The sequence below is a fragment of the Ranitomeya imitator genome, chromosome 6, assembly GCF_032444005.1.
Source record: "Ranitomeya imitator isolate aRanImi1 chromosome 6, aRanImi1.pri, whole genome shotgun sequence".
NCBI classification, from domain to species: Eukaryota; Metazoa; Chordata; class Amphibia; order Anura; family Dendrobatidae; genus Ranitomeya; species Ranitomeya imitator.
In genome coordinates, this window is record NC_091287.1 from 561,713,416 (window position 1) to 561,722,797 (window position 9,382).

Sequence of the window (9,382 nt, forward strand, 5' to 3'; positions counted from 1 at the left end):
GTAAACCTCAGTTTTGGACACAGCTGACCATGCGCATGGCGCCAGCCCATCAGGAAGATTGTCGTTTTCTGGTGTTGCATAATTTGCATGATGATATTGTGCTGGGTGTTCCATGGTTACAGGTACATTACCCGGTGTTAGATTGGAGATCTATGTCGGTGACTAGTTGGGGTTGTCAGGGGGTTCATGGTCACGTTCCTTTGATGTCAATTTCCTCTTCCCCCTCTTCTGAAATTCCTGAGTTTTTGTCAGACTTCCAGGATGTATTCGATGAGCCCAAATCCAGTTCCCTTCCACCGCATAGGGACTGTGATTGTGCTATTGACTTGATTCCAGGTTGTAAGTTCCCTAAGGGCCGACTTTTCAACCTGTCTGTGCCAGAACATGCAGCCATGCGGAGCTATATTAAGGAGTCTTTGGAGAAGGGGCATATTCGGCCATCTTCTTCACCATTGGGAGCAGGTTTTTTTTTGTTGCCAAGAAGGATGGCTCCTTGAGACCCTGTATTGATTATCGCCTCTTGAATAAGATCACGGTCACATTTCAATACCCTTTGCCTTTGCTTACTGATTTGTTTGCTAGGATTAAGGGGACTAGCTGGTTTACTAAGATTGACCTTCGAGGGGCATATAATCTTATTTGTATTAAGCAGGGTGACGAATGGAAAACTGCATTTAATATGCCCGAAGGCCATTTTGAATACCTTGTGATGCCATTCGGACTCTCTAATGCCCCATCTGTGTTCCAGTCTTTCATGCATGATATTTTCCGCAATTATCTTGATAAACTCATGGTCGTATATTTGGATGATATTTTGATTTTTTCCGATGATTGGGAGTCTCATGTGAAACAGGTCAGGATGGTATTTCAGATCCTCAGTAATAATGCTTTATTTGTGAAGGGGTCAAAGTGCCTCTTTGGAGTGCAGAAGGTTTCTTTTTTGGGCTTCATTTTTTCTCCCGCATCTATAGAAATGGATCCGGTTAAGGTTCAGGCCATTCATGATTGGATTCAGCCCACATCTGTGAAGAGCCTTCAGAAATTCTTGGGCTTTGCTAATTTTTATCGTCGTTTCATTGCCAACTTCTCCAGTGTGGTTAAACCTCTGACCGATTTGACAAAGAAAGGCGCTGATGTGACGAATTGGTCCTGTGCGGCTGATTCTGCCTTTCAGGAGCTTAAACGCCGATTTACTTCTGCCCCTGTGTTGCGTCAGCCGGATGTTTCTCTTCCATTTCAGGTGGAGGTTGACGCGTCTGAGATTGGGGCAGGGGCCGTTTTGTCTCAGAGGAATTCTGATGGTTCCTTGATGAAACCGTGTGCCTTCTTTTCTCGGAAGTTTTCGCCTGCGGAACGCAATTATGATGTCGGCAATCGGGAGTTGTTGGCTATGAAGTGGGCGTTTGAGGAGTGGCGACATTGGCTTGAGTGGGCCAAGCACCGTATTGTGGTCTTGACCGATCATAAGAATCTGATTTACCTCGAGTCGGCCAAGCGGCTGAATCCTAGACAGGCTCGAAGGTCCCTGTTTTTCTCCCGTTTTGATTTTGTGGTCTCATACATTCCTGGTACTAAGAATGTTAAGGCTGATTCCCCTGGGGTTCTTGAGCCGGTCGGCATTCTGAAGGAAGGGGTGATTCTGCCATCTCCCCTGATTTACGACGGGTTCTTCAGGAGTTTCAGGCTGATAAATTTGACCGCTGTCCAGTGGGGAAACAGTTTGTTCCTGATAGATGGACTAGTAAACTGATTTCTGAGGTTCATTGTTCTGTGTTGGCTGGCCATCCTGGGATTTTTGGTACCAGAGATTTGGTTGGTAGGTCCTTTTGGTGGCCTTCTTTGTCGCAGGATGTGCGTTCTTTTGTGCAGTCCTGTGGGATTTGTGCGCGGGCTAAGCCTTGCTGTTCCCGCGCTAGTGGGTTGCTTTTGTCTTTGCCGGTCCCTGAGAGACCTTGGACGCATATTTCTATGGATTTTATTTCAGAGCTTCCGGTTTCCCAGAGGATGTCTGTTATCTGGGTGGTTTGTGACCGGTTTTCTAAGATGGTTCATTTGGTACCTTTGCCTAAATTGCCTTCCTCTTCTGATTTGGTTCCGTTGTTTTTTCAGCATGTGGTTCGTTTGCATGGCATTCCGGAGAATATTGTGTCCGACAGAGGTTCCCAGTTTGTCTCTAGGTTTTGGCGGGCCTTTTGTGCTAGGCTGGGCATTAATTTGTCTTTTTCTTCCGCATTTCATCCTCAGACAAATGGCCAAACCGAGCGAACTAATCAGACTTTGGAAACTTATTTGAGATGCTTTGTGTCTGCTAATCAGGATGATTGGGTGGCTTTCTTGCCATTGGCCGAGTTTGCCCTTAATAATCGGGCTAGTTCTGCTACCTTGGTTTCTTTTTTTTTTTTTTCGTAATTTTGGTTTTCATCCTCGTTTTTCTTCTGGGCAGGTTGAGCCTTCTGATTGTCCTGGTGTGGATTCTGTGGTTGACAGGCTGCAGCAGATTTGGGCTCATGTGGTGGACAATTTGGTGTTGTCTCAGGAGGTGGCTCAGCGTTTTGCTAACCGTCGTCGGTGTGTTGGTTCCCGGCTTCGGGTTGGGGATTTGGTCTGGTTGTCTTCCCGTCATGTTCCTATGAAGGTTTCTTCCCCTAAGTTCAAGCCTCGGTTTATTGGTCCTTATAGGATTTCAGAGATTATCAATCCTGTATCTTTTCATTTGTCCCTTCCGGCCTCTTTTTCCATCCATAATGTTTTCCATAGATCTTTGTTGCGGAAGTATGTGGTGCCCATTGTTCCCTCTGTTGATCCTCCGGCTCCGGTGTTGATTGATGGGGAATTGGAGTATGTGGTTGAGAAGATTTTGGATTCTCGTTTTTCGAGGCGGAAGCTTCAGTATCTGGTCAAATGGAAGGGTTATGGCCAGGAGGATAATTCTTGGGTTGTTGACTCCGATGTTCATGCTGACGATTTGGTTCGTGCCTTTCATTTGGATCGTCCTGATCAGCCTGGGGGCTCTGGTGATGGTTCGGTGACCCCTCCTCAAGGGGGGGGGGGGGGTACTGTTGTGAATTCTGCTCTTGGGCTCCCTCCGGTGGTTATGAGTGGTAGTGCTGCTGTCTGTGGATCGCAGCATTTATCAGGTGTGTTCAATTTGGACTCAGCTATTTAGTCCTGCTTGATCCTTTAGTCAGTGCCAGTTGTCCATTGTTTTTGGAGGATTCACATCCCTTCTGGTCTCTCCTGTTCGCTGTGCTTTTCTTCAAAGATAAGTCCTGGCTTTGTTTTTGCTGTCCACCTGCTGTGGACCTTATAGTTCTGTGCATTTTCATGTTTCGTCTTGTCCAGCTTTGTCTGTGAAGGATTTTTTGCAGCCTAGCTGTGTCTCTGGAGATGTAGATATATCCTCCATGTCTTTAGTCAGATGTGGTGATTTGTATTTTCTGTGGTGGATATTTTCTAGTGTTTTAATACTGACCGCATAGTACTCTGTTCTATTCTTTCTTTTTAGCTAGTATGGCCTCCTACGATAAATCCTGATTTCATATCTGCGTATGTTAGTTCCCTCTCCTCTCACAGTCAATATTTGTGGGGGGCTGTCTATCCTTTGGGGATTCTCTCTGAGGCAAGATAGGTTTCCTGTTTCTGTCTTTAGGGGTAGTTAGATCTTAGGCTGTGTCGAGGGGTCTAGGGAGCGTTAGGTACCCCCCACGGCTACTTCTAGTTGCGCTGCTAAGTTCAAGGTTTGCGGTCAGTACAGGTGCCACCTTCTCCAGAGTACGTCTCATGCTGCTCCAAGGCCACCAGAACATAGCATATGGCAGCCATAAAATTCCTTCCGTTATCACTCACTAACTTGCCTGCCTCAAGATGTACAGTACTCAGCCATGACTGAGTTTCTTGCTGCAAGAACTTGGACAGAACTTCCGTGGTGTGTCTGTTGTCGCCCAAACACTTCATTGCCAATACAGCCTGCTGACACTTGCCACTAGCTGTTCCATAATGGGACACCTCGTGTGCAACACTGGCAGCTGCGGATGGAGTGGTCGTGCGACTGCGGTCTGTGGACGAGCTCTCGCTTCTGCTGGAGGACGAGGAGGAGGGGGGGCGAATGCCTACAGCCAACTGTTTCCTAGACCGTGGGCTAGGCAGAACTGTCCCAATATGGCTGTCCCCTGTGGACCCTGCATCCACCACATTAACCCAGTGTGCCGTGATGGACATGTAACGTCCCTGGCCATGCCTACTGGTCCATGCATCTGTTGTCAGGAGCACCTTTGTTCTCACAGATTGCCTGAGTGCATGGGCGATGCGGTCTTTTACATGCTGGTGGAGGGCTGGGATGGCTTTTCTCGCAAAGAAGAGTCGACTGGGTATGTCATAGCGTGTTACAGCGCAGTCCATCAGGGCATTGAAAGCTTCGCTTTCATCTAACCGGTAGGGCATCATCTCTAACGAGATAAGTCTAGCAATGTGGGCGTTCAAACCCTGTGTACGTGGATGAGAGGATGAGTACTTCCTTTTCCTAACGAGAGTCTCTTGTAGGAGCCGTCTCGGCTCCTTGATCTGCGGCGGCACACACGCGACTCCTCCATTTTCTGGGGTTTGGGCTCCTGCATTCCTGAGCTCGTCATCCTGCAGCAATAGTCGGAGGGGGCGGTCGCTACTTTTGATGCCACTTTCGCGATCTCCCATGGCACGCCCTCCTTCTTCTCCTGCGGTCCTCGTGGCGCGGCAATGGCAGCGGTTTTGGCGGGAATCTTGGCGGCAATTAGCAATACACAGTCTTTGCAATAAATCACAGTTCAAGCACAATTGTAACACAGTTCCAAGGCACACATGACCTGCTTCTTCAGGCAAAGTACATCCTGTTCGTGATGCCAAGTTGTGGTATTCGGTCAGGGTGACAGACGCTGCTTGGGGTCCACTGGGGTGGTGTTATGGCAGCTGGATGGTATACCTTCCCACAGGTGAAGTATATCCCCAGGGCTTCCCAGTTGTGTAGGTGGTGATGATGTGAGGCGCGGTTAATGACGAGGACACAGGGTTGCAGTCTCTTTACCTTTTACTGAAGACTTCGGGATCCTCAAACCAGAGCACAGTTAGCAGGGCTGTCTGAGACCGGCCGGTCCGAAGGCACATCCAGAGTTCCCTTTGCAGGTGGAATTCAGTGCCTACCAACTAGCGCCTGTGTGTTGTAGTTCTTCCATGCTGAGCATTCGGGATAGTCCTCACAACTTTCGTATTCGTTCTTTCTCTCTCTCTCCCTCTGTCCCCCAAGTTTATCTGGATAGGTCGCACCCGTTTGACGGGAAGGCTCGGAGCTATTCTGGGACCCTAGAGACGCCCCTCTCCACGCTTGCCCCCTATGTCTTCTTAGGTGATATATGGTAGACAGCCAACCTATAATCAACTGTCCTGCCGCTGTTTGAAGTAATGCTTGGAGTCAGTTACTTCCTCGGCGTTCCGGCCACCGGCTACACGCCTCAGTAGGATGTTGCCGATCTCGGGACACGACTCCTACTGGCTCTCCTTTGTGCTGTGATCTCGTTTCTCACTTCTCCACAATATCCTTTGCTTCGTGTCCTTTCTTAGGATGCCGCCGCAAGGTAGTGCAGGCGCGGCTCCATCACGTTCTGTCCTTTCTGCTAGGTACCTGCCAGGAACCCACCCCTGACAGGTCCTCCCTGGAGCTCTCCCAGGCTGCGTTCTGACTCACTTCCTATCCAACCCCCAGTTTTACCAGAGTGTGAGGTGTGGCCTAATACATAGTGCCTTTTGCTCCCCCTGGTGGCCGGAGTGTGAAGTGTAATGTGTGACTGTGATACCTGGTCAGGTGAACTCCTTTAGTGCAATCAGACATAACATCACTCCCCTTAGTGGCAGAGCGACATTACTGCAACGACCAGGACTCTGGGGCGCTGCACTTATAGATGACTTTGCACTGATCATTCGGATCTTGGTTAAAAAATTGCAAGACTGCACTCTTCTTACTATCGGATACCTTTTCAGGCATTGCACACTGAGCTACTTTAACCGGATGGCCACGCTGTCCTTCAACTGTTTTTGGTTTTGACACACGTTTTTGGCCAGATCCGGGCCTGCCAGATGAAAGCTGTTGTGATGTTGATGCCTGCTGCGGCTCCTCCTCCTCCGCTTCAGAGCTACTGCCGGCTGCACCCTGCTCCCCCAATGGCTGCCAATCAGGGTCAACAACTGGGTCATCTATGACCTCCTCTTCTATGTCCTGTGCACCTTCCTCTGTTTCATCGTGTAAGCCGGTGCTATAGCATTCGTGACGGGGCAACATAGTCTCATCAGGGTCAGATTCTGGATCAGTACTCTGCAAGGGCAATGTTGTGATCTGAGTCAATGGAACAGCATAATAATCTAGCTGTGGCTGTGCATCTGTGCACTCCATGTCCGATTCATCTTGTAATGGGCATGGCCTGTTAACTAGTGTTGAGCGATACCTTCCGATATCGGAAAGTATCGGTATCGGATAGGATCGGCCGATATTCAAAAAATATCGGATATCGCCGATACCGATACCCGATCCCAATGCAAGTCAATGGGACCAAAATATCGGAATTAAAATAAACCCTTTCTTGCCTTGTAGGTTCATTCTACATGAAGGAAAACAACTAAGAATAATGCCGGATGTATTTGGGGAGGTGGCGGAGACATTAAAGTCATAGAGGTTTATCCCAATCAAATAGAATAGCATGTTTTTTTTTTTTTTTTAAGACGTTCGGAGTGACAAAGATATTGACTATGTACATTTTTTTTTTATTTTGTCAGATATTGATGTTTCACTATTCCACGCCCTTCCCCTTCTTTTTTTTCTTTTTTTTTTTTCTTTTCCCACACTTTCATCTTCATCATCATCAGCATCTTTGACATCAACTTCTTCTTCACCTTATTCATCTTCTTCTTCATCCTTTACCTTTTTTTTTTTTTTTTATTACATTCTTCATATTCATTTTATTCAACTATTATTATTCTTCCTATTCTACATATTCTTTTATTCCACTGTTATTATTCTTCCTATTCTACTTCTTCATCATATTCTCATTTGTGACAGGCATTCCCGTAGTTGTTATCTATAAAAGTTGGAAGATTACACCTTCCGTTCTGCCAGTCACAAAAGTTACATTTGTCCGCGTTCAGTTTGGCCTGCAGCATCAGGCTTTATCCAGGGGCACCACGAGGAGGAACGGACTCACCCCCATACACTGCTTAGTCTTCTTCTGCATATAATTTAGATAATATCTTTTGCTCTGATATTAAGTCTTATGCTTAATGTTCTTCTGCTCTTTGTTATGCAGTCTCTTGTTCTTCTGCTTCTCGGTCTTCCATGTCGTCGTCTCCAGGGTCGTCGTCTCCAGTGTCGTCATCTCCGCCGTCGTCGTCTCAGCCGTCGTCGTCTCCGCCGCCGTCGTCTCCGCCGTCATCGTCTCCGCCGTCGTCGTCGTCGTCATCGGGGTGGTCTTCCGGGTCGTCGTCGTCGTCATCGGGGTGGTCTTCCGGGTCGTCGACTTTAGGGTCTTCAACTTGGAAATGTAGCAGAAGGTACAAGAAGGCTGAGAAAATGCCAAGAACCAGCTGATGGAACTGGAACTCGGATGGCTACCCGAAGGTTCAAGAGCCTATGGAACTACCGAGGACCAGCTGACGTTACTGGAACCCGGTTACTAAGCAGGAGGTACCCGTGCTAAAAAGCACTACCAAGGACCGCCTGACGTTGGCGGAACTCGGATACCCAGAAGGAGGCACCTAAGCCAAAGGCTCTGCCCGGAACCAGCTGACGGTACTGGAACCAGGATGGGGAGCAGAAGGTACAAGAGCAAAAGACACTGCCGAGAACCAGCTGACGGTACTGGAACCCGGATGGGTAGCCGAAGGTCCAAGAGCCAATGGAACTACCGAGGACCAGCTGACGTTACTGGAACCCGGTTACTAAGCAGGAGGTACCCGTGCCCGAAAGCACTACCAAGGACCACCTGACGTTGGTGGAACTTGGATACCCAGAAGGAGACACCTAAGCCAAAGGCTCTGCCCGGAACCAGCTGACGTTACTGGAACCAGGATGGGGAGCAGAAGGTACAAGAGCAAAAGACACTGCCGAGAACCAGCTGACGGTGCTGGAACCAGGTGGTGGACCTGAAGGCCCACAGGAGAGAAGAGAACAGCTAGGCCGCGAGGCAGCCGCAGTTACCGAACCCCAACAGTCCTACAGGGGGAGCTGGGCCTACTGGCACTACAGAACCAGCCTTGACTACCAGTTCACGCAGCCCACATAGGAAGCTCCTAAACTGGAGACACCCTGGAGTTGGCTAACCCGACAGCACCACGACGGGGCAAGCATAGGCGTCTCAGTGAGCTTGACACAACCCGGAAACAGCTGACGGTGCTGAAACCAGGCTTGGCACGAGGGAGTACCTGTGTCAAAAACACTGCCGAGAACCAGCTGGCGTTGCTGGAACCCAGATGCGTTGCCCCAGTGTGCAAGAGCCAATGGCACGACCGAGGACCAGCTGGCGGTGATGGAACCCGGTTACTAAGCTGTAGGTGCCCGCGCTTAAAAGCACTACCAAGAACCGCCTGACGTTGGCGGAACTCGGATACCCAGGAGGAGGCACCTAAGCCAAAGGCTCGGCCTGGAACCAGCTGACGGTGCTGGAACCAGGTGGTGGACCCGAAGGTCCACAGGAGAGGAGAGAACAGCTAGGCCGCGAGGCAGCCGCAGTTACCGAACCCCAACAGTCCTACAGGGGGAGCTGGGCCTACTGGCACTACAGAACCAGCCTTGACTACCAGTTCACGCAGCCCACATAGGAAGCTCCTAAACTGGAGACACCCTGGAGTTGGCTAACCCGACAGCACCACGACGGGGCAAGCATAGGCGTCTCAGTGAGCTTGACACAACCCGGAAACAGCTGACGGTGCTGAAACCAGGCTTGGCACGAGGGAGTACCTGTGTCAAAAACACTGCCGAGAACCAGCTGGCGTTGCTGGAACCCAGATGCGTTGCCCCAGTGTGCAAGAGCCAATGGCACGACCGAGGACCAGCTGGCGGTGCTGGAACCCGGTTACTAAGCTGTAGGTGCCCGCGCTTAAAAGCACTACCAAGGACCGCCTGACGTTGGCGGAACTCGGATACCCAGGAGGAGGCACCTAAGCCAAAGGCTCGGCCTGGAACCAGCTGACGGTGCTGGAACCAGGTGGTGGACCCGAAGGTCCACAGGAGAGGAGAGAACAGCTAGGCCGCGAGGCAGCCGCAGTTACCGAACCCCAACAGTCCTACAGGGGGAGCTGGGCCTACTGGCACTACAGAACCAGCCTTGACTACCAGTTCACGCAGCCCACATAGGAAGCTCCAAAACTG